Genomic DNA, 25,078 nt, shown 5'->3' with positions numbered 1-25,078 from the left:
ACTCATTTCTGGAACATACACTCCATGAGAACAGGGACAGGTTCTGTCTTGTCATTCCAGGACATAAAACAGGACCTGGTAGGTGTTCGTAAATATTTGAGCAAATTGTTCTCTCGAAAATGCTTTTGTAACCAGCTGATAGCTTTAACCTGGTTCATCCTTACAGTAGAATACTGTAAATAACTCATTAAAAGCCAGCATTTAGGGGAAGGTGAGCCACCCAGGCGCCCCAGAAGAGGCTTTATTACATTGGTATTTACCATTTGGAAGCCCAGGGACATATGTGAGTGCTGTATGCTTTTCTTGGAGGAACTACTTACAGATGGTATTTGAATCAATCTGGAAAAAACAAGTGAATGGATAATTGATGAACCAATTTGAAAATGTGCTTCTGTTATAATAAATGTTAGATTTTAAAAAATTAACACTTTATTTTTAAGTTAAAATACGTATTTAAGTTTTTTTTTTTTTTAAAGTTTTTTTTATTTATTTATTTGAGAGAGAGAGAGCACATCAGAGGGGATAGGGTCAGAGGGAGAAGCACGTATTTAAGTTTTTATGATGACAGCTGGATACTCCTATTTGTATTTTATACATACGGTTAAGAAGATTTTACAGTTTGCCTTTAGTTACATTTACCTGTGATACTCTGTTGGAATTAATCTTGGCCAGCTTCACCAAGTTGGTATGAGTCAGAACTCTTAGTTGTACAATAGAAACTCAGTTCAAGTTAGTTTAAGCTAAAAAGGGGGATTCATTGAGACAAGGACTCCCAAAATGGATTGATATAACTCAACTATGGGAAGAGCATTGAGGCGGGAAGGCTTTAGGCACAACAGGAACCAGAGAATTTGAATGTTAACAGAAATCTCTGCTGACAGTGTGTGTGTGTGTGTGTGTGTGTGTGTGTGTGTGTGTGTGTGTGTGTGTGTGTGTGTGTTGGTAGGTTAGTTTCATTCTCTCACAGAAGACTTTTGGGGCGCCTGGGTGACTCAGTCGTTAAGCGTCCCCCTTCTGCTTGGGTCATGATCCCAGGATCCTGGGATCGAGTCCCGCATTGGGCTCCCTGCTCACCGGGAAGTCTGCTTTTCCCTCTCACACCCCTGCTTGTGTTCCCTCTCTCACAGTGCCTCTCTCTGTCAAATAAATAAATAAAATCTTCAAAAAAAAAAAAAAAAGAATTTGACTTTCTTCACATGGTGGAAAACGTAATGTGTCAGTAACAGAGTTTTTATGCTTTGTTTTCCCCTGCTGTAGAGGAGGGACTGCCTCTTTATCTCATTTGGAAAATTCTAGTAGTACTGATCAGTTTGGTTTGGGAAGGTGCCCACCATGGCCAGAGGCCGTATAGAAACTATGGGTGTTTCCAAGTACCTGGTGGGGGTGGGGGTAGAGCAGTGGGGATGACAGTTGAGTAAACAGGGGAGCTGCTGGGCAGACAGCCTCTTTTCCCCATCTACCACACCAAAATGTGTGTCCATTTATACTTGGAAAGATTGTGCCATTAATCCGTGATAGTCACTTAAAATTTCTCTCAACTGGAACTGGTGCATACTTTGTTGTTAATCTTTTCAAATACATATTATTTTTTAAAATGAAAAGTTGAGGTTCCTCATGTGATGGTAATCTTATGTACTCTGTCTATGGCTAATCCGGGTGTTCAAATGAATTTATCTTTTCAAAATGAGCTACAAAGTAAAAAATTTGATGCTATTTATTTTGGCTTTGTTTTTAACATTATTCCACTACTTTACCAGCTAATGGAAGCCTAAATTTGAGGGCAACTGTTAGAAAATTATAAACAGGTTAATTGCACATATTTAGGGGATATTTTAAACCTTAAACTACCTTGAGGAAGATAACTACCCAACATATAGCAAAGTTAACGAGTTGTATATTCTGAACAGTAATCTTGAGCAATACTTCATCAGTCCACTAAAATAAGAAAATGGTTAGCCATGTAGAAAAAGCCTTTTGTGACCCAAGAGATAGTGATTTTTGTGGATTTCAGTTGCTTCATCTTTAAAATATTGAAGTGGATCTCTGATATCTCTTCTGAATCTAATGCTCTTTGACCCTATGATTGGACATAAAATTTAAAAATTAAGTCAGTGTTCAGCCAAATTAAATGGGAAATATACAGTATTGATTTCTTCATGTTAATTATTATCTGAGCTGATTTTTCCTAAAGAAAACATTTGTAATTTGTCTGACATCTTCTCAATTTTTAACAGATTATTCTCAGAGAAAATATTTTTTAGATATCTGAAGAAGAAACTTCTGTTGTTTTATCCATTAATCTCTGAGTTCTGATACATTTGTTACCTCCCATTTTACCATAGAGGAAACTAAAAGAAATGGCATCAAACATATTTATGGCAGTTTTTTCTTTAATGCCCTTACTTTTAATTATATGATTGCTGAATGTCATAGCCAGTAATTTTTTTTTTAGCAGTTTAGGTTTGCTTTTTCTCTGTGTAGTACACATTTTGGAAATTACACTAAACGTATGTCTCCTAAGTACAATGAGAAAATGCTGTTCACATGAGTAATTTTTTAACTAAATTACATGTGAAGTGTTGCCTACATTAACTACTAATTTAAAATCCGTGTATGTTAAAAGAATTTACAGTGAAAAACAGATATGTGAGTGGTATCACAGGAGAGCATAAAGATGCCAAACAGGTTGGTCTTTTCTGGAAAAGTTAGGTTTATGTTTAGCATATGGTTTGTGAATTGTAGAGTGGAACCAATGGGAAAGGTAAGCAGAGGTCATATCATGAAGTGACTTCTTTGCTGTGTTAAGGGGTTTGGACATTCTTCTGTGACAGGAAGCTCTTGAAAGATTTTAAGCAGAACAGCAGGATTATGTTTCAGCCCTGATGATGTAGTGCATGAAGGATGAGCTGATGGTTTGAGAGGGAAAGGGGCTTAGCCGTGGATGGGAGAAAGTTGAGCTGGTAGTGTGATGGGTGAGAATGACACCACATAATTCTGAGAGTATTGCAAACAGGTCCCCATTTCTGAGTTCTTACAGAAAGCATTTGAAAATTAAGAGAGAATGATACTAAAAAGAGTTAAAACATCCAAATTTTCTTCTCTCTGGCTTTCTTCTCTTGTGGAGAACAGAGGTATAAAGAATGGGAGTCTGTAGGGATGAGGAATTAATTTGATAATCCAAACAGCTAATGGGCAGAAACTGGAGGGCAACACAGGCCAGGGGGTTGGTGGGGGGGGGGGGGGAATGGCTGCATGGTAATGGGGAATTCCCTTGTCATCATGATACCTTAACCAAGGGATAATTAAATTAGGTGCTTATTGGAGAATAGTCATAAAAATAGATTGAGTATAGAGCAACTAATTCATGAAGTTTCTAGTGAGTGTAATTTTTATGGAGTTTTAGCTTAATCACTATGTATTTTCAAAACTTCTGAAGGTTTTACATTAATATGAGTCATTAGAATCTCAGTTTGATAACTAGGAAGTTGATCTGAATTAAGTAGTGTTTAGTTAATTAAAATTACGTAAATACTGCTTTTTTAAAAGCTATTTTGAAATAATTCTAGACTTACAGAAGAGTTGCAGAGATAGTGCAAAATTCCTATGTACCCTTCATTCAGCTTCCCCAGTGTTAAAATCTTAGATAACTGTGGTATGCTTAGCAAACCTAAGAAATTAACATTGATATTAAACTAAACTACAGACTTCATTTGGATATCCCCAATTTTTCCCATTTTTTTTTTTCCTGTTCAGGATCCAATCCAGGATCTACAAGTCAACAGGAAATAACAACTCAATCAAGACAGCACAGGTTGCTTTTAGGAGCATATGGGAGGGAGTTCTTAACCCACTCTTGGGCCAGGTGGAGAATGGAGCAAGTCTTGGAAAATGACTACATCTTAGCTGGATGTGGTATTGAGTGGGGAGGTAGAGGAAAGATAGGAGGAAGGGAAGCCATTCCATGAAGAGGAATAGCAGTGCAAAGACTATTAGGATTAATAATTTATGAATTAGATCTAGAGGTGAGCACCTAGCTATGAGGGGTGATGGTGGAGGGGATGGGAGGAAGTGGTGGCAGGATTTCTATCATGAGAGTCTTGAAGGTAAAGGCATTGGAAAATTGAGGGACTTTAGAAGGAATTTGAGTTGGAAGGTCATGTAATGTAATCAAACCGTCTTGACAGCACCTTGGAGGGTCAGTTGACTTCTAAGAGGCTATTGCCTGATAGAGGTGAAAAGTGAACATCTTAACTAAGAACCGTGATGGGTTCTCAGATGTAGTGTGGATTACCAGGAGAGCTTATTAGAACACATATTTTAATATTGCTCAGCTCTACCACCAGAGTTTCTGATTCACTAGATCTGGGTTGGAGCCTGAGAATTTACATTCCTAGTAGATTCCCAGGTGATACTACTGATGGTGATATTGCTGGTTTGGAGACCACACGTGGCATTCACTGGGCTGTGATAAAGAGAATGAAGAAAAGTGATTAGGTGGAGGGGTTTAAGGAGGTGGCCACTGGGTATTTACACTTCCTAATCTTTTTGTTTATTGCTCATATGCAATCTTTGATCTTGGTCTCTTATGTCCTCTGGAGCTGCTGGTTTATTTGACTAGTGAGGAAAGGGCGGGGATTCGTTTTTGAAAACATTTATGTGGATACATATGTAGTCTGTTCTGTGTATTATCAACTAAAAAATTGTATGCTCGCTCCATTACTAGAAATCTGTGTCATTTCTCTTGAGGTCTGATTATAGCAGCAACTGGTTGCACAGTGGCACTGCCTAGTGTACATGCAGTGCATGGTTTCCAAATGTTTTTAATTTTTTTAATTTTGTTACGATTTTTTTTTTTTATTTGACAGAGCACAAACAGGGAGAGAGAGGGAGAAACATGTTTTAATGTGGTAGAATTATTTCGGATAGTTTTTTTATTAAGCATGTATATGGCATGTCTCTTTAGCTTTGACTCTTGAATGATGTTTCATGGAGAAATGTGACTGAAAGGTGAATTTGATTTTTTTAAAAATAATTATTACTCTGAACATGTCAAAATGAGTTTTTTTAAGCATGAATAGTTGCAAGATTTAGTTTTTTTTTGGTTGGAAGGTGGTTATAATTATTTTTTCTTTAGACTGATGATTATACAACATATAACTCTAGAATTAAAGTCTGTAAAGAAATTCATATCCATGAGATTCAGTTCTTAATGAAATTTGAACATACTGAAGTGATAAATGCCCATTTTTTCCTCTGTTGACTAATGATCAGTATTATCTAAGAAAATAGTGAAATGTAAGGTTGTTTGGGTGGCTCAGTTGGTTAAGCACCCCACTCTTGATTTCAGCTCAGGTAATGATCTCAGGGTCCTGAGATAGGGCCTAGTGTCGGGCCCTGTGCTGAGCATAGAGCCTGCTTGAGATTCTCTCTCAGACTCTGCTGCTCCTCCACCTCATGTGCATGCTCTCTCTCAAAAAAAATTAAAAATAAAAAAATGTAAAGACCATCACTACATTAACAACTGAAATGGAGTATTCATTTTGTTAAAAGGACGTATATAGTGTGTGTGTCTGTAAACATACATTCAAGTTCTAGGGTTCAAGTATACTAAAATAGTAAAGGAAAGCAAATTTTGTGGAAGGTTAGAGGAGAGAATGATAAAAAGCTAATTGCTTAGTTTAAGATGATTAACTGGTTATGGGGATAGTTAGGTATACTTTCTTAGAGGTATATGTCTTTTTCAGGCTTGGGCAAAGTAGTGCTGAATATTTCCTATTGTAGTAACTTAAATTCAGATTATTGAGGGGCGCCTGGGTGGCTCAGTTGGTTAAGCATCTGCCGTTGGTTAAGCATCTGCCTTTGGCTCAGATCATGATCCCAGGGTCCTGGGATGGAGCCAGGCATCAGGCTCCCTTCTCTCCCTCTGCCCCTCCCCCCTCCACTTGTGTTCTCTCTCGCTCGCTCTATTCTCTCAGGTAAATAAATAAAATCTCTTTCAAAATTCATACTGGATACTTTTTAAGTGTTAAAAATATAAAAACAAAATAACTTTAATCCAGATTAAGGTGCCTTTTTTTTTTTGGAGAATTTATGATCATTGTACATTTTGCACATTTATACGACTATCTGTGTGTGTGTAGCAAGTGATGTATAGGAAGTGAAGCTGATAACTGCTTCAAAAATGATTTGAGTTTTTAATGTGAATGTATTATGTAAGCAAAAATATTCTTTCTCCTCTTGTTCCCCCATATCATTCAGTTACTTTCCTGGAGTCTCAGCCAGTGTTATCAGTTTCCTCTGTTAGTTCCAGAGAAATACTATATGCTATGTAAAAAAGCCAGTAAGTATATGCTTTACACCCTCTCCTTGATATTGCTATAAACACAAAAGTAGTCAATGTTATATTTTTTCACTAGTATATTTGGATTTCAAATCAACACATAAAGAGCCTTCCCTCTTTTTTAATGGTGGTAAGGTATTTTATTCTGTGGCTATACCCTAATTTAACTGTTTCCCCCAGTTGATGGATATTTAGGTTGCTTTAGTCTATTGCTGTTACAGTGTTGCAGTGAATAACCTTGGTACATGTATCATCGTGTATGCATGCAAGGCTATCTGATGATAAATTACTAGAATTGGAACCGCTGGATTAAATGATGTGTACATTTGTAAGTAGATAACTGCTGCCAGACGGACTTCACAGAGGCTTCCTGCTCCCAACTTGAGTCTTTTTGCGCATACTCTTGCCAGTATGGTGTAGTGTTGCCAAAGGTTTGCGCTTCCCTAATCTGATAGTAAAGATGGTATTTTAGTGTCTAATTTTTTTTTTTAAAGTAAACTGCATGCCCCATGTGGGGCTAGAATTGACAACCCCAAGATTAAGTCATGTGCTCCACTACTGAGCCAGCCAGGGCCGCTTGTATTTTATTTTGAGTGAGGTTGAGTGTCTTCTATATATTTGAGTCATTTCTTTTAGTGGACTATTGTCTTTTGGACTCTTCCACCATTTTTTATTGTGGCATAGTTACATAAGGTAAAAGTACATACATTTTAAATGTATAACTTTGTAAACTTTATTTGAGGTACAATTTACTTCCAATAAAAATAACAGATTTTAAGTGTACAGTTCTGGTGAGTTTTGATGGCTTTACATGACCATATAATTCATCCCAGTCGTGTTTTAGAACAGAAAGAAGTGCCTTCAGACCCCCCTTTCATTCAGTTTTCTCCTCTTTGCACTTCAGGTCATCACTTTCTTTGTTTCTCTTACGGTAAATTAATTATGTCCATGAATTTTATTGTATACATGTGTAACTAACGAGGTGTAGATACGGAACATTTCCTGCCATCCAGCAGACTCCTTTGTATTCTCTCAGGCTCTCCCCCACCGGAAGAGACCGCTCTAATGGCCTGCACCCCCTGTGGAGCGTAGATGAGCAAAGCTGAGTCATTGTCTTTGTTGTGTCCACCAAGACTTGTTTTCTTTCCCATTGCCGTGAATGGGGATATAGCACATAAATAGTTACTTATTTTTTTGTGGAAGGACACACATTTGGGTTTTTCCACCTTTGGGCTATTCCTGTGTGTGTGTGTGTTTGTGTTTTGGAAGATTTAAGTACGTGTTTCTTTTTGGTATATTAAAGATGGAGTTGATGGGTTATAGGGTATATGTATGTGTTTTTGTAGATATTGGGAAACAGTTCCTCAATTTGTACTTGCACTAGCTGTGTTTGAGAGTTGCGCTTGCTCCATATCTTTGCTAGCATTTATTATTTGTCGGTCCTGTCCGTTTTAGCCATTCTGGTGGTGGGAGTATAGTGGGTTCTCATTGTGATTATAATTCGAATTTTCTTGGTGACAGCTGATGTTGAGTGTCTTTTCATGAGTTCATTGTTGGTTTGTTGATACATGTTCTTTAACCGGGTGATGACCCATCTTCGAGGTGTTTTTGTTTTTTTTTTAATGTGATCTGCCTATTGTAATATGTGTCTGCAAATACGGTTTTTTTTTTTTTTTTTTTTACTGGTTTGCAATATGTCTCTTGATTTCCTGGCAAAAATTACAATCAGCAGATTTTAAAGAAAAAAATTTTTTTAAAAGATTTATTTATTTATTTATTTGAGAGAGAGAATGAGAGAGAGAGAGAGAGAGAGAGCATGAGAGGGGGGAGGGTCAGAGGGAGAAGCAGACTCCCTGCTCAGCAGGGAGCCCGACGTGGGACTCGATCCCGGGACTCCAGGATCATGACCTGAGCCGAAGGCAGTCGCTTAACCAACTGAGCCACCCAGGCGCCCTAAAGAAAATTTTTTGATCAGAGTTTTCATTGTTTCCAAAGTACTTTCGAATTTTGTGGTGTACTTTGAAAGGCCTTGTTCATTCTGAGGTTACCATATCTTAATCTAATGTGCTATCAAGTGTAAGATATTATGTTACTTTGTGTAGTCCCATAAAATAGGAAAAATATTGTTAAACCTACACCAATTTTTTTTTTTTTTTTTTTTACCACTCACACCTTTAGTTTTTCCTATTATATACTGCTTTCCCAGGTAAATGAGAGGAGAAATATAGATGAAATAAATTGGTTAAAATATTATCCTTAATTTTTCATATTTAGAATAGGACTCCTGAGTCACTTTTTGACTTGTTAGTGTGTTTCTGTGTTGTCTTCTGTACCTGAAGAATGTTGGGGGTGGGGGTGGGAGAGGGTGACTTTTTCTTTTTTTTTTTTTGTATGTTTTTATTTAAATTCCACTTAGTTAATATACAGTGTAATATTAGTTTCAGGTGTACAGTGTAGTGAGTGATTCAGTAATTCCATATATCAGCCAGTGCTCATTACAAGTGCACTTCTCAATCCTATCACCGATTTTACTCATCTTCTCAACCCCCTCCCCTCTGGTAACCCTAAGTTTTCTGTAGTTAAGAGTCTGTTTCTTGGTTTGCCTCTGTCTCTTTTTTTCTTTTTTTCTTTTGCTTATTTTGTGTATTAAGTTCCACATGAGTGAAATTATATGGTATTTGTTTTTCTTTGATTTATTTCACTTAGCGTAATACTCTCTGGCTCCATCCATGTCTTTGCAAATGTCAATATTTCATTCTTTTTAATGGTTGAATAGTCCATTGTGTGTATGTGGTATATAGACCATATCGTTTTAATGCATTCATCAGTCAATGGACAGTTGGGCTGTTTCTATAATTTTGCTATTGTACAAAATAATGCTGCTATAAACATAGGGGTGCATGTATCTGTTGAATTACTCTTTCTTTAGTTTTTGGGGAAATACCCAGTAATGCAATTGCTGGATTGTAGGGTAATTCTATTTTTAACTTTTCTAGAAACCTCCAGACTGTTTTCCTCAGTGGCTGCACCAGTTTGCATTGGACAGGGGGGGTGGGCATTTTTTAAAAGAATCTAGAGAAGAACTAAAAACTATTGGTGCTGTGCTCTTAAGCTGACTTTGCAATTAGGTTGACCTAGCTTATTTTATTTTTCTCTAGCTTTGGGTTTAAAATAGAGTGACCCAACTATGTATTCCAGGTTTTTCTTCACAAAGTTGCTGGATTTGGTATGTAAGGTTTAAAAGAGAGGCTAACTATTGTTTCAGGATTTTTCTCCCCAGTGGCTGACTGCCATTCTACAAATGTTGATGCTGGTTGCATACTTACAAGCAAGGACGGATGACATGATGCTAGCTGGCCAACACTAATTGTAACACAAATCCTGATTTTACACTGTGTGTCTTTCAGTTAATACAGTATGAAATCAAAGAAATTTTTTTCTAGATTGATCTATTTGAATTATTGCCTTAATTTAAATAAATGAAAATATTTGTCCCGCTAAATAACTGTAGTTTTTGCATGTGTATACATATGTATATAAAACTTACAGAGGGGAAAATAAACTGCTCTGTGTGTGGCTGAACTGTTTACTGTGTTTAGATATTCACAGCCTTGGCCAGTGTTTCTTGGGTGAATCGGTCTGGTGATCATTATACAATAATTATCTTTTATGTAGGATTATACATACTACTGAATTCAGAGTTTTTGACTTGAATTTTATTAATTGAAAATGAAATTAACCTGACAGGTTTTTAGATACATAAAAATGTGAAGTAGATGCAGGAAATAATCTGTTTGCCTACTGCTTGTAGAAATCTCTACTTGAGTTTTGGGGAAAAGAAAAAGGGCACATAGACTAGCTAAAATAACCACAAGAAATGTGAGAAAGGCAAGAACTGGCAGGGTTATCGAGGTAAAGGAAGGCAGAACAGAAAAACAGCAAATCATAATTTAGAATATTAACGAAAGGAAAAGTGTGGTGTTGAATAAACATTTAGCAAATAAAATCCTTAGGCATATTTGTGGATATGTATGTATATAAGATTATTTAACTGGCTTTGATTATTTAGTACTTAATTATACATTTATAGCTTTGTTAAGGATTCTGGAATGTTGTAGACTTCAGACTTATTTGATTTAGGACTCTTTAGTTTTCAATAAAACCCAGTAATTGAGAGGTTGATGAAAAAGGAGAATTCATTGGAAAGTATCTCATGAACTTGGTGCAGGGATACATCCTGGAATTGGGAACACAGTGGGAATTAGGGACTCAGTGGAGTTTGTGCTGGACATTATTTCATTCTCCTTTCTCTCTGTAGACCAGATACTTCTTACATGCTCCACAAATCCACAAAACAAGGCATTCAGCAGCTCTTTAATTTATATGTTATTGGTCTAAGCTCCTAGAGAAAAGCACTCTTTTGTTCCTGCCCTCATATTTTTCCTTCTTTCTCAGAGTAAGTAATGTACTTGGTATCACAGACAAATTACAGCTCTCTAGCCAGCTTTTAATCACTACTAAATATTATTTAAATGAGATCTAAAGTATGAAGTTAGATACATGAACCCAGGGGGGTAGGATCAATGACCTTGAGCTACTGATAAAGCTTTTTGAAAATTTTAACAGATAAACGTACTAAATTTTACTGAAACAAAATATTGAGTCCTCATGAAGATATATAACTAGTGTCTTTGAAACTCAGCAGCATAGCAAGTTGAGTTTGGGGCCAGCACAACTTGTCGTAAAAGCATGAATGGCCATCCTTCAGTCTTAGCCAAGCCCTCTACACCAAGGTTGCTGCTGGAGTGTTATCTGCTCAGAGAGGGCTTTCTTGGTGTCACAGGAGCTCGTACCTTTTCCTAATATTTACCGCTGATTATATATTTGCATGGGTGACTTTTTTTTTCTCCTTTCCCACTAGAATGTTAAGGACTAATGTACCTTTGTGCTTGGAAGGGGTGTTATAAATGCTTATTTTAAGAAAGAAGAGAGAATGGATGTAAGAATTCACGCTGCTAAAATGTGATGAGAATTTTATGTCTTTGTGTTTTCAAGTAGTTATTTTGATCAGACTTGTCATTTATATGTGTGTAAATTATATATATTGACTTTATATGGTATTTCTTCTTAATAAATCACGTACTTCTCATAACAGCATTGAACATGCTCTATTTTAAAATAGAGGGTCCTTATTTTCATAAATTGGTGCTCTAAATTGTAGTGTGAGTGGTAAATTACTTACCATTTTAGAGGGAATCTTTTTAGCGTTAGAGAATTGATATAATTTCAAGAAGCTTGTTCATTCAGTTTTGGAACTGAGCTGTTTACTTTCCTCAGTAGGAGGAATCAGGCCTAGCATTTTAAACCAGGGTTGGAGACTATCTCTTTTTTTTTTCCCCTTTGAGAAAATCCAACTGAATGCCACATAAGTGAAAAACATCCTTGTTACTACAAGAATTAAACAAATTTTTTCCTCTTTTTACATTTTGGGATAGGAGAGCTAAGGTTCTAACAGGATATCTCTACACTGAGGCTTTTTTTTTTTTTTTTTAACAGAGTAGCTCATTTTCTTTCTTTTTTTTTTAAAGATTTTATTTATTTGAGAGAGAGAATGAGATAGAGCATGAGAGGGTGGAGGGTCAGAGGGAGAAGCAGACTCCCCGCCGAGCAGGGAGCCCGACGCGGGACTCGATCCCGGGACCCCAGGATCATGACCTGAGCCGAAGGCAGTCACTTAACCAACTGAGCCACCCAGGCGCGCCCCTACACTGAGGCTTTTTGAATGTTAATTTTTAGAGACCATATTGTATTTTTATAGCTTTTATAGTTTTGGAGGCAGGGAGATAAGTACTTTTAGTGGTCTCAGTAGTTTAAGTGTGACCCATAGGATGGATGTTCCTGTTTATGATTTGTACTGAGTTGTGCATAGAAGAATGATATTAATTTAGTGTCATTGTAGGAAGTTAGGTTAATCTGGGGGGTCGGTAGAACCTTAAGGTTGTTAGTGGTTGTCCAATTTTCTTGAAGGTAGTGGTGCTCAGTCAGTGTTTAAAGTGCTACAGATGATTTCCTCATCAATTCCACACACAGGTTAGTTGGCTTCTTAGCTCCTCTTAGTTACTGTTTCTGAATGGTCTCCTAGAAGTAACACCATGGCAACACACAGAATTCTTAGTCATTAATGTATAATATGTAATTTAGGAATATGTCTCTGTTAGTGTTGTGGCCTTGTTATAAATTCCCATATTTGCTCTGGAATTTGCAACAGGTTTTTCTTTAGAAATAATGTATAAAAAGTGTTTAGTTCTCCAGTGGTAATTATTTCTTCCTTAGTCATACAGTGTTTTACTGAACAGTGCCATGGTGGGAACTTAAGGTATATGAGAAAGACGGGTTGGAGGATTGAGGTTATGGGCAAACCTGTGAAAGCATTTGGGGGGAAAATGTAACCAAAATAAAACACCAGGTAAAAATATTTTTTATGACTTTAAATAAACTGGGTTGAGGTGTACTTTGCACATAATAAAATAAACCCATTTGAAATGGTTAATTCACTGAGTTTTGATAAATATATATATAGATAGATATCGATATCGATATCTGTGCAACCACAATTCAAGCCAAGGCACATGTTCATTACAGAAACATTCCCTTGTTCCCAGCTGCAGTCATTTACACTATTCACTCCCATCCCAGGCAACCACTGATCTGCTTTCCAACACTACAGATTAGTTGTGCTTCTTCTAAATTTTGTGTAAATGGAATTCCATTCCATTTTATGGTAGGCAGGAAAAAGCCTTTCAAAGATGTCCATATTTGAATCCCCGGAACCTGTGATAAAGTTAAGAACCTTGAAATGGAAGATTATCCAGTTGGGTCTAATCTAATCGTTCCATTCCTAATAACCATAGTCTGAGAGATGACTGTGAAGAATCACGGTCAGAGAGATCCAGTTTAGCAAAAAAGCAGACTTTGAAGATGGAGGAAGGAAAGTGCAGGAGCCAAGGCTGCCTCTTAGCTGAAGGGTCAAAGAAATAATCTCCTTTGTGTGCCTCCAAAGAGGAATATGGTCCTGCTCTCACACATTTTCATCCATTGAGACCTGTGTCTGAATTTGGGATAACAAATTTGTGTTGTTTTAAGTTACTAAGTTTGTTGCAGCAGCAATAAAAAGTAATATTCTGTGATGTTTTCTTTTGTGTCCCCCCCCTTTAAAGATTCATCATGCCATTTCCTGTATTAGTAATTAGTTCCTTTTTTATAACTACAGTCTCATCCTATGGAAATACTGTGCTTTTTAAGTTTACCCACCTATAGATGGACATTTGGATTGTTTCCAGTTTTGAGCTATTAGAAGTGAAGCTACTTGTGAATATTTGTGGTTGGGTCTTTGTATGGACATGATGTTTCCACTTACTTCTGAGTGGGATTGCTAGGTCAAGTGGTAAGTGTATGTTCAGTTTTATAAGAAATTGCCAAACTGTTTTCCAAGTACCAGTTTACATTCCTACCAGTAGTTTCTCCACCTTGGAATTCCTAGCCTTTTTAATCTTAGCCATTCTAATTGATCTGTAGTATTATCTTCCTGTGTTTTTTCATTTTGTTGAGGACATTCATGTGTCTTTTGTGAATGGTTTAAATATTTTGCTCGTTATTTATATGGGTTATATGTCTACATATTGTGGTAGCTTTCTTTGTATGTTCTGGGTACAAGTCCTTTGTCAGAACTACAGAGAATATTTTTTTCCCAATATATGGCTTACTTTTTCTTTCATGCTTTTTTGTAGAGTAGAAGTTTTAAATTTGATCGTGTAGATTATACATTTTCTTATTTCATGATCTGTGCTTTTTGAATTTATCCTATGTTGTCTTTTAGAAGTTTTGGAATTTTAGCTTTCACTTTTAGGTCTGTGATCAAACAGACTTTGATTTAATTTTTGTGTATGGGATGAAGTAAATTCATTTCTTTTTCCATGTGAATACCCAGTTGTTTCAGTACTATTTGTTGGAAAAAAAACTATCCTTTCACCATGAATGACCTTAGCACCTTTGTCGATTTTTTTTTTTTTTTAAACTGAGTGGTACTTCCAGTACAGTGTTACATAGGTGTTGGTGATATAGGACATGCGTGCCTTGGTCTCAGTTTTATGGACGAAGTATTCTTTCGTCATCGATTATGATGTTAGCTGCAGGTTTTTCAGATACTCTTAATCACATTGAGGATGTTCTGTTCCTGCTTTGCTGAGAATTTTCACTGTGAAATGGGTATTGAGTTTTGTCAGGTTTTTGTTGCATCTAATGTGATATCATATATGTGTTTTCTTCTCTTTTGTTAATATGATGGATTATATTGCTCTAACATCTGAAATCTTCCTTGCTTGCATTCCAGAGTCGTCATGTATGATCCTTTTTATATATTAATTTGATTTCCTAATATTTTATTAGGGATTTGTCTGTTTATGAGGAATTGACTTACAGTTTTTGTTTTTTTGCTGCTGTCTTTGGTTTTGGTATTGGGGTAATGCTAATTTCAGGAAATAAGAAATGTTTGCCTTCTGTATTTTTTCAAAATTTATATAGATTTGGTATACTTTTAATGTTTGATACAATTCACCAGAAAAGTCATCTGGGCCTGGAGTTTTCTTTGTAAGGTTTTTAATATATTAGATTTCTTTTATAGATACAGCAGTATAGATTTTCTCTGAGTCATTTTGGTAATTTGTGTCTTTTCAAGATTTTTTCTTTTAATTGCAGAACTTACTGGCTTAATATCCTTATTATTTTAATGAGTGTGGAATCTGGTTAAATTACGTTTTTCATTGCTTATTATTAGCGATACATGTCTTGATCAGTTTAGGGAAAAGTATATAAATTTCATTGATTCAAAGACTTGTTTCACTGCTTTTTCTCTATACTGTGTTTATTTCTACTTTATTTCCTTCCATTTACTGAGTTTAATTTGATCTTTCTATAACTTCTTAAGCTTAGATCTGTGATACCAAATGCCAGCTCTTTTGTAATAGGGTATTTAGTGCTATAAATTTCCCTTTAAGTGCTGTTTTAGCTGCATCCCACAATTTTTGATAAGTCCCTTTCATTTTCATTTGATTAGGGATGAGTTCTAATTTTCCTTGTGATTTTTTTTCCCCCTTTGCCTCCTTAGTTATTTTAGACATGTGTTTTCTGATTTCTAAATATTTGAGAACTTTGTACATGTTTTTTCTTTGTGGTTAGTGAAAATACTCTGTGATTTAAATCTTTTAGATTTATATCTGTTTTGTAGCTCTGCATGTGGTCTATCTTGGTGATGTTCTGTTTGCACTTACTGTATACTGTTGAAATGCCAATTGAAGTCAAGTTGGCTAGTTGTTCAGATCTTCTATATTCTTATGATTTTTATGTTTACTTTTATTATTTATGGAGTGAAAAGTGTTAATATCCGAATTGATTTATCTGTTTCTCCTTTTTAAGTGCTCCCAGCTTTCATATCTCCTATTTCCAAGTAGTGTTGTTAAGTGTACACATTTAAGATTTTTATGTGTTTCTGATGGATTAACCACTTTCTCATTATGAAATGTTCCTTAGTCCTTTTCATGAAAGTACCTTGTTTGATATCACTTAACCACTACAGCTTCCTTATATGTAATTTTTGCATGGTATGTCTTCTGTTCTTTTTACCTTTAACCTGTGTATTTTTTTTAAAGATTTATTTATTTATTTTTGAGAGAGTGAGAATGAGAGAGAGAGAGAGAGAGTACATGAGAGCGGGGAGGGTTAGAGGGAGAAGCAGGCCCCTCGCCGAGCAGGGAGCCTGATGCGGGACTCGATCCCAGGACTCCAGGATCATGACCTGAGCCAAAGGCAGTTGCTTAACCAACTGAGCCACCCAGGCACCCTAATCTGTGTATTTTTATAGTTAAAGTGGGTTTCTTTGAAACGGCATGTGATTGTTTTTTTTTTTTTTTTAAACTAGGTTGACAATTTATCTTTGAATTGGATTTAGATCATTTACATTTAATGTAATTACTAATGTGGTTGAATTTAAGTATGCTACCTGGTTATTTTGTTGTCTCATTTTTTTCTTTTGTTGATTTAGTAATTTTTAGCATTTCATTTTGTTTTCATTTTTGGCTTGTAAGCCATACCTTTGTTTGTTTAGTGGCTATCCTGTAGTTTACTTTTTGCATACTTTCACAGTGTGTCTTCAAGTAAAATTACAGGACTTCACGTATTTTGTTACCGTAGTCGGTTTTTCCTCCCTTTTTTGTACTATTACTGCTCTACATTTTATTTCCAGAGGTGTTACAAACTCGAGGATTTATTATTTTTGCCTTGAACAGTTAATTACATTTTAGAGGAAACTTGAAAAGTTCTTTATATTTGCACGCATTATTTACCAGTTCCAGCATTCTTCATTCTTTTGGGTAGATCAAAGTGTTCAGCTGTCTGTGTTGTGTTGTTTTCTTTCTGCTTAAGAACTTCTGCTAGTCAGGTCTGTTGGTAAGGAATTCTGTCAGCTTTAGTTTGCCAGTTTTTCATATCTTTTGATGAATATTTTGACTGAATATAGAATTATGTGTTGTCATCATTTTACTCAAGCAGTTTAAAGAAGTCTTTCCATTATCTTCTTCCTCCCATAGTTTTTGATGAAAAGTGTACAGTTCTTCCTTTTTTTGGTTGTTTTTTCCTGGATGCTTTTATGATTTTTCTCTTCACTGATTTTCAACAATTTGATAGTAGTGTGCATAGCTTTTCTGTTTATTTTGCTTGGGTTTATTTGAGTTTCTTAGATCTGTGGATTTATACTTTAATAGAATTTCAAAAAGTTTTAAGATTTTTTTTTGCATAGTTTTCTGTTTTTATTTTGGTATACATATATATATATTTCTAGCTGATACATACCTAGTGATGAAAACTCTCAGTCCTAGGGTATACATATGGTTAGCACTATTAGATAGTTTCCCCAGTGATTATGTCCCTTTACACTCTTACCAGCGGAAGATTTCCCTCCTCAGCAGTGTGGGATATTATGAAAGTTTTGTTATTAGGCATTTTGACATTAAGATTTTTTTCTTTTCCACCTTATTTCTGCAACTCCAATTCCATGTATGTTTGGTTGCTTGTTGTTATTCACACAGAGCACTCTGGCCTCCCCCACCCCCCATTTAAAAAAACATCTAACTTCTTTTAAAAATCAATTTAAGTCTTGCAGAATTGTGGCTTCTGATAGATTCTGTGTATCACTGTTTTCTCCTCAAATTTAAATTATTTTGTGTTGTCCTTGTGAGTTCACTCTGGCCCTGTAGGGTGCTACTTAGTGGGCCTAATTGGGAACTGTGAGCCTGTATCTGTATTCAGAAATTTTATGAAGGTCTTGAGATCTACTACTCGTGTGTTAAGGATTTATTATATACAAATTTTATATTACTGAAGATGCTGCTCATTATATACCAATGTCCTTTATGTAAGGACTTAATGACAGAAATGTCTTTAGGGGGCGCCTGGGTGGCTTAGATGGTTAAGCGTCTGCCTTCGGCTCAGGTCATGATCCCAGGGTCCTGGGATCGAGTCCCGCATCGGGCTCCCTGCTCCTTGGAGCCTGCTTCTCCCTCTGCCTCTCTCTCTCTCTCTCTCTCTGTCTCTCATGAATAAACAAATAAAATCTTAAAAAAAAAAAAAAAGAAATGTCTTTAGGATTTAAGGAACAGGAATTGATGTGCTGTCTTGTTATTGTGGCTGTGAATTTTTTTTAAATTTTTAAATTTTTTTAATTAAGATTTTATTTATTTATTCATGAGAGACAGAGAAGCAGAGGCAGAGGGAGAAGCAGGCTCCCCGCGGAGCAGGGAGCCTGATGCGGGACTCGATCCCAGGACCCTGGGATCATGACCTGAGCTGAAGGCAGGCGCTTAACTGTGTGAGCCACTCAGGCATCCCTGTGGCTGTAAATTTTTTTGATCTTTTAGCACCTTTAGGTTCTTCTAGAAAACCTTTTTATGTGTGTGGTAAAATAGACATAATATAAGATTTACCATTTTACCTGGTTTTAAGTGTACAATTCAGTGGCATTGAGTATATTCACAATGTTGTGAATCCTTACTATTATCCATTTCCAGAACTTTTTCATCATCCTAAACAGAAACTCTACGCATTAAAGAATAATTCCTCAATCCCCTTTACCCCAGATAAACTTTATTATACTTTATGTGTCTAAGAATTTGTCTATTTTTAGGTACTTTACATAAATGGAATCCTCCTATTTTTCTTTTGTGCCTGGTTTATTTTACTTAGTATAATGTTTGTATTATATAAAGTACAAAGTATATAAGTGTAACATTTCCCCCTAGCTTTATTGATATATGATTGACATAAACATTGTATTAGTTTAACATGTGCAACATAATAACTTAACATATATTATGAAATGATTATTACAGTGAGTTAACCTCCATTGCTTCACATATTTACAAATGTTTTTTCCTTGTGAGAACTTATAAGATTTACTTTCTTACCAGTTTTCAAATATATAACTCAGTATTGTTAATTGTGGTCCTCGTGTTGTGTGTTATATCCCCAGAACTTATTTATCTTATAACTGGAAGTTTGCTGATCACCAATGAAAAAGTATTTCATTTCTTTTTATGACAGAATAATACTTAGTTATGTGTGTGTATGTATCACATTTTGTATATCCATTCATTTGCTGATACACACTTGTGGTGTTTTCACCGTTTGGTTACTGTGAATAATGCTTCTGTCAGCATTGGTGTACAAATGTCCCTGTTTTCAGTTCTTTTGAGTCTGTACCCAGAATCTCTGGATCAAATGGTAATTCAGTGTTTAATATTTTGAGGACCAGATGGTAATTCAGTGTTTAATATTTTGAGGACCAGCCATACTGTATGTTTCTCATAGTGGGTACACCATTTTACATTCTCAATGTGCAAGGGTTCCACTTTACACATCCTCACCAACACTTCTTTTCTTTTCTTTTTTTTTTTCAAGATTTTATTTATTTTTCAGAGAGCGAGAGAACACAAGCAGGGGGAGCGGCAGGCAGAGCAGGTAGAGGGAGAAGCAGGCTTCCCGCTGAGCAAGGAGCCCAATGTAGGGCTCCATCTGAGCTGAAGGCAGCTGCTTAACCAACTGAGCCACCCAGGCATCCACCCCTTTTTTTTTCTTAACTTCTAAAATTATTTTTGTTGTGGTAAATACAACTTAAAATTTACCATGTGTACTTTTTTTTTTTTTAAGATTTTATTTGCTTGAGAGAGAGAGATTGTGACAGAGATAGGGAGAGGGAGTATGATGAGCTGGGAGGAGAGAAAAAAGCAGGCTCCCTGTTGAGCAGGGAGCCGACGCGGGGCTCGATCCCAGGACCCTGGGATTGTGACCTGAGCGGGGGGGGGGGGGGGCAGATGCTTCACAGACTTAGCCACTCAAGCACCCCATCACCATGTGTATTTTTCACCATGTGTATTTTTTAAGTATACCTTTTAGTCGTGTTAATAAATAAATTTACATGATTGTGCAGCCAATCTCCAGAACTCTTTTTATCTGCAGAATTGAAGTTATATCCATTAAATAACAATTCCTATTTTCCCCTGCTAGTCCATGGCAACCACTCTTCTAGCTTCTGTTTCTATGAATTTGAGTACTCTGGATATCTCTTAAGTGGCATTACATGGTATTTGTCTTTTTTGTGACTGGCTTCTTTCATTTAATATAGTGTTCTTCAAGGTTCACCTTTGTTGTAGCATGTATCAGAATTTGCTTCCTTTTTAAGGCTATGTAGTATTTCATTGTATGCATAGACTATTTTTTTTTTTTTAAAGATTTTATTTATTTGAGAGAGAGAGAGAATGAGAGAGAGCACGAGAGGGAAGAGGGTCAGAGGGAGAAGCAGACTCCCTGCTGAGCAGGGAGCCCGATGCGGGACTCGATCCCGGGACTCCAGGATCATGACCTGAGCCGAAGGCAGTCGCTTAACCAACTGAGCCACCCAGGCGCCCCTATTTTTTTTTTTTTTAAGATTTTCTTTATTTGACAGAGAGAGACATAGTGAGAGAGAGAACACAAGCAGAGGGAGTGGGAGAGGAAGAAGCAGGCTTCCCGCGGAGCAGGGAGCCCGATGTAGGGCTCGATCCCAGGACCTTGGGATCATGACCTGAGCCGAAGGCAGATGCTCCATAGACTATTTCTTTTTAATCCATTTATTGTTTGATGAACACTTGGGTTGCTTCCACCTTTTGACTATTATGAATAATGCTGCATGAACATGAGTTGACAGATAGGTCTTCAAGTCCCTGCTCTCAGTTCTTTCACACCCAAAAGTGGCATTGATGGTTCATACAGTGATTTTACTTTAAATTTTTTATGGAACCACCATACTGTTTTCCATAGAGACTATTACCGTTTTACATACTCACCAAGTGCACAAAGGTTCCATTTTCTCCACCTCTTTGCCAGTATGTTGTTGTTATTATTTGATAATAGCTATCTTAATGGATGTGAGATAATGTGGTTTTGATTTGTAATTCCCTTAATAATTAGTGATATTGAACATCTTTTCATATGCTTGTTGTTCATTTGTTTATCTTATTAGGAGAAATGTCTTTTCAAGTCTTTTCCCATTTAAAAATAGGATTATTTATGTTTTTTTTGTTGTTGAGTTGTAGGAGTTCTTTATTTTGGATACTAATCTCTTACCAGATAGGAGTTGTAAATATTTTCTCCCATTCTCTATGTTGTCTTTTCACTCTGTTGATTGTATAATTTGATGCACACGTTTCTTTTTTGTTCATTTGATAGTAGCTATTCTAACGGGTGTAAGGTGATACCTCACTGTGCTTTTGGTTTACAATTCCCTAATGATGTTGAGCGTCTTTTCATGTGCTTATTGGCCATTTCTGGTTTTTTTTTTTTTTTTTTTTTTGGGAAAGCTTAAGATTTGAGCAAGTGTTTTGTTCATCAGCTTCATTCCTGTTTCCATTTACTTTTCTGTTTTTATTTGTATTATGCATTAGTTTTAAATTTTTATTTAATGTTCTATTCATTTTTCTAGAATTCTCTATAATTCTCTTAATTATTTTTGAAACCATGGCTGATTTAATTCTAGGTGAGTTGAATTTTTGGCTGGTGAAGAATTATATACTGTATTAGATATTGATCTTGCCATGAATCAAGTATGAGGCACTGGGCAGGTCAGATCAGTTTACTTTTTCTCTGGGTCCATAAAAGACAATAATGATACATGTCTTAATTGCAAACCAAAGTCTTCAAGCACTGTGCTTCTGCAGGGTAGCGTCAGCTGAATAGGAATGTGAAAGTGGGAATTGTAAAGAGCAAGAGTTAAACAGACTTCTAGGAAAGATGTGTGGAAAACAGAAAAAGAACAGAGGGAGATGGAAGCAATAATCGCTCGATTAGGGCTAATCAAGAGCAAAGTAAATGGGATGGGATGTCAGACACAGAAGAGGGTCTATAAATGATGGCTACAGAGATCTCCATAGAGAATATTGAAATATGTAGAACCAGGGTCAACATTACCTGAGTAGGTGAGGGAAATTAAATATGGATAAGCCTTCTAAGTTTTCTGTAAAAGCTTAGAGTAGAATGGGGCTCAAAGTAGTCAGTCACTTGGCTCTGGAGAAACCAAAGAGAGGAGGGGTAATGGTCTAGGAGTGAGAAGTAAGGTGTATCATCCAGAGTGAGTATAGCAACTTAAAGTTTTGTAGACTGGAAAAGGAGGATGATAGCTGGGAGCATTTTTGGAGGAAATTTTGCAACACAGCCAGGCCAGTTGAATTGAGTAATCTAAATAAACTTTTAATTTGCTGTAATTGTAATTTTATTCCTGAAATTTCCTCATATTATCTGTTTGAATCAGCGTAGAACAAATTGTATTTAGCAGCATTTAGGACAAAAAAGTATTGTATCTACTGGGAAAATTCCTTTTACTCTTAGGAGTTGAAAAATTATTATGAGATTTCACCGTACCCGAGACAGGGAACATATCACAGATATTCTGGAGTATGGCTGGTTTCACGCTCAGCCTATTTACTACTTTATGTAAACTATCACCAACTAAGAAAATATAATGAAACTGGTTTTTAATACTGTTTTTGAGACACACTGATAAAATTAAGCTATATTGAGACATATATACTTAAAAAACACTTCATAAGTGGAGATGCTGTAGTCTGAAAATACATGGTTTTAAGTGTCAAAAGATCTGGCTCTCTTTCCTCCGTTGGTTTTATTTATTTTTATTTTTATTTTTAAATTTTTTTAAAGTAGGCTCCACGCCAGCATGTAGCCCAATGTGGGGCTTGAACTCATGACCCTAAGATTAAGACTCTAGCTGAGATCAAGAGTGGATGCTTAACTGGCTGAGCCACCCAGGTCCCCCACTGCTTTGATTTTAAATACCACAGTAATGCTGGGCAAGTGACCCAATTTTCTCTTCACCAGAGCTGCATTATCTGTAAAATAAAGGAGTTGAACAGCATATTTAATCAGCATCACATTTGATTCTATGTTCCTGTTTTGTTTTATTATTACTGGTTTTTCTGAGCTACCTTAGAAACAAGTACATTATATGAGATCTTATTTCTCAGACAGAATGACTTAAGTTCTGCTCAACCAACTCACATTAGTGAGTCTTTCATCAGTGGTGGACTTGCATTATACAGTGAGATCAAATGGAGATTCTCACAGGTTTCTTCAATATTGTGTCCTCATTTTTAAATGAAGGTAATGTAAAAGCTTGAGTGTTGTTCATTAATTAATACCTTTCTCTACTCCACTGTCAGCCTATTTTAACTGTGATTATGTAGAAGAATCCTTACACAATTACTTTGTTGGTTGCTTTCCTCATGGCACTGGAACAAAGACTTATATATGGTCTGTGTTTTTCCACACAGAGCCAGTCCTTGTGGAGGTTGTGGATATCAGATAGAGGTGGGAATACATTTACCAGTAAATGGGAGATTTTTTTTTTTTTTCTAAAACACTGAACTGTATGGGAGGGAAAAACAGTGTCAGAATCTTCAAAGGGTCAAATTATTAGTTATTATTATTTTTTTTGCTAGGTAACTGTAGTTGCTGAAAAAGGAAGAAAGAATCAGGGACTGGTCAGTTTTCAATTTTAGTGACCCTAGTGACTTTTGAGCCCTGGGTTTTGGTATGCAGACAAGGCACCCTGCTATGAGCATTACTTAACAGCTGCATGGTCCATTCATTTGTGAGTTTTCTCTTCTTTTGACTCATTTTGCCTTGAGGACTATACCCTGCTTAAAGTGTCAACCCCTTTGACACTACACTTATTTTTCCTCTTCTGGATTCTTGAATCCTATTCTCCCATCCTCCTACCCCTCAAAAAGAAAATTCAGTTAGTTTTTAAAAATCTGCCTTGCGATTTTTTTTCCCTCCAGTTTCTAAAGGAGATGAATAGTCAGGCACATCTGTCTCTTGGTTACATGCATTCTGATTGTCCTGAAAGTAGCCTTTGTGACACTGACTTCTAGTTTAATGTTTACCCTTGCAATGGTAGAGGTAGGTGAGAAAAAAATGGGACTTTCTGGTTTAACTTTAATTATGGGGTAAATTGTGCCGTGTGCCACAGGTCTCATGTTCTCAAAGTAGGTAATCAAAGATGATAGAAGTACATATATTCCTGCTTGGAGATTTGCCTACGTTGGCATTTCCTCAGTTATTTAGAATAATTTTAGAGCAAAAGTTGGCATACTGTTTCTTCCGTAAAGGGTCAGATAGTAAATATTTTAGGTAACCACTCAAGTCAGCTTGTTTGTGGTTACCATAGACAATATGTAAATGAATGGGCAGTAACATTTTACTTACGCTAGACACTTAAATTTTAAGTTCATACGATTTTTACATTCTTCTCCCTCCCCAACCATTTAAGAATGTAAAACCTATTCTTAGCTTGTGGGTTGTACAGAAAGCAGTTGGAATTTGGCCCATGGGCCATAGTTTTTAGAAGAATGATGTTAAGTTTGTTTTCGATTGCTGTCTTATACTATTTAAGTAATTAATTATGGAATTAGTAGAATATGAGATTAGTAAAATAAGCTTTCAGATCTTAGGAACCTGTTATCAGCGTATTAGCTAGCTATCTTAAGCCTTAGTTTTCTTATATATAAAATGAGAATAATATAAATATTGCAAATTACAGTTCTTTATTATAAACAACAACCCACCCAGGCTATTATAAACAGAGTAGGGAATTATTAAAGAATATTAGTAGCTTCTAGGGTCATTGGGAAATGCTAGAGATACAGACTTGAGTCCAAGCTTCTGGGAACATTTCTAAAGCCATACAGCAGAGCTAGATTTGAGTAAGTCACTGATGCTGAGCAGTAAATGCTAGATACTCAACTTGATTACAGGTGCTATTACTGTTGGCTCTGGTGCTTTTTCAGTGATAGGAACTCTTGGTTTGCTGCTGCCACCATCAAAAACCAAATATGTCTGTTGCTTTGGTCATGAGCAAAAATGGAAATTCTACTCATTGCTTACTTCCATGTCGAAGTTTCTTCGAGGTTTATATTTTAGAAATAGAATAATATACTACGTTTCTTTGGGAATTTTAAGTTATATTTTTTACATGAGAAATGGTATTAGTAATTTAGAAATTTCATTAATTCATTAGGTAGTAGACCACAAAATGTAGAAATATCCACAAATTAAGTCTGTTTAAATTTTTAGTAGTAATAT

At 36.1% G+C, this 25,078-nt stretch overlaps 1 protein-coding gene across 10 annotated transcripts in view; it reads left to right on the top strand.

Moving 5' to 3' along the window:
* TBL1XR1 (TBL1X receptor 1) overlaps positions 1 to 25,078 on the top strand; it is a 173,800-nt gene that overhangs the window by 13,228 nt on the left and 135,494 nt on the right. The gene's annotated exons all lie outside the window — the stretch shown is intronic.

The sequence above is a fragment of the Zalophus californianus genome, chromosome 1 (assembly GCF_009762305.2).
Source record: "Zalophus californianus isolate mZalCal1 chromosome 1, mZalCal1.pri.v2, whole genome shotgun sequence".
NCBI classification, from domain to species: domain Eukaryota; kingdom Metazoa; phylum Chordata; class Mammalia; order Carnivora; family Otariidae; genus Zalophus; species Zalophus californianus.
The sequence above is the reverse complement of the archived record's forward strand: the minus strand, read 5'-3'. Positions and strand labels throughout refer to the sequence as shown.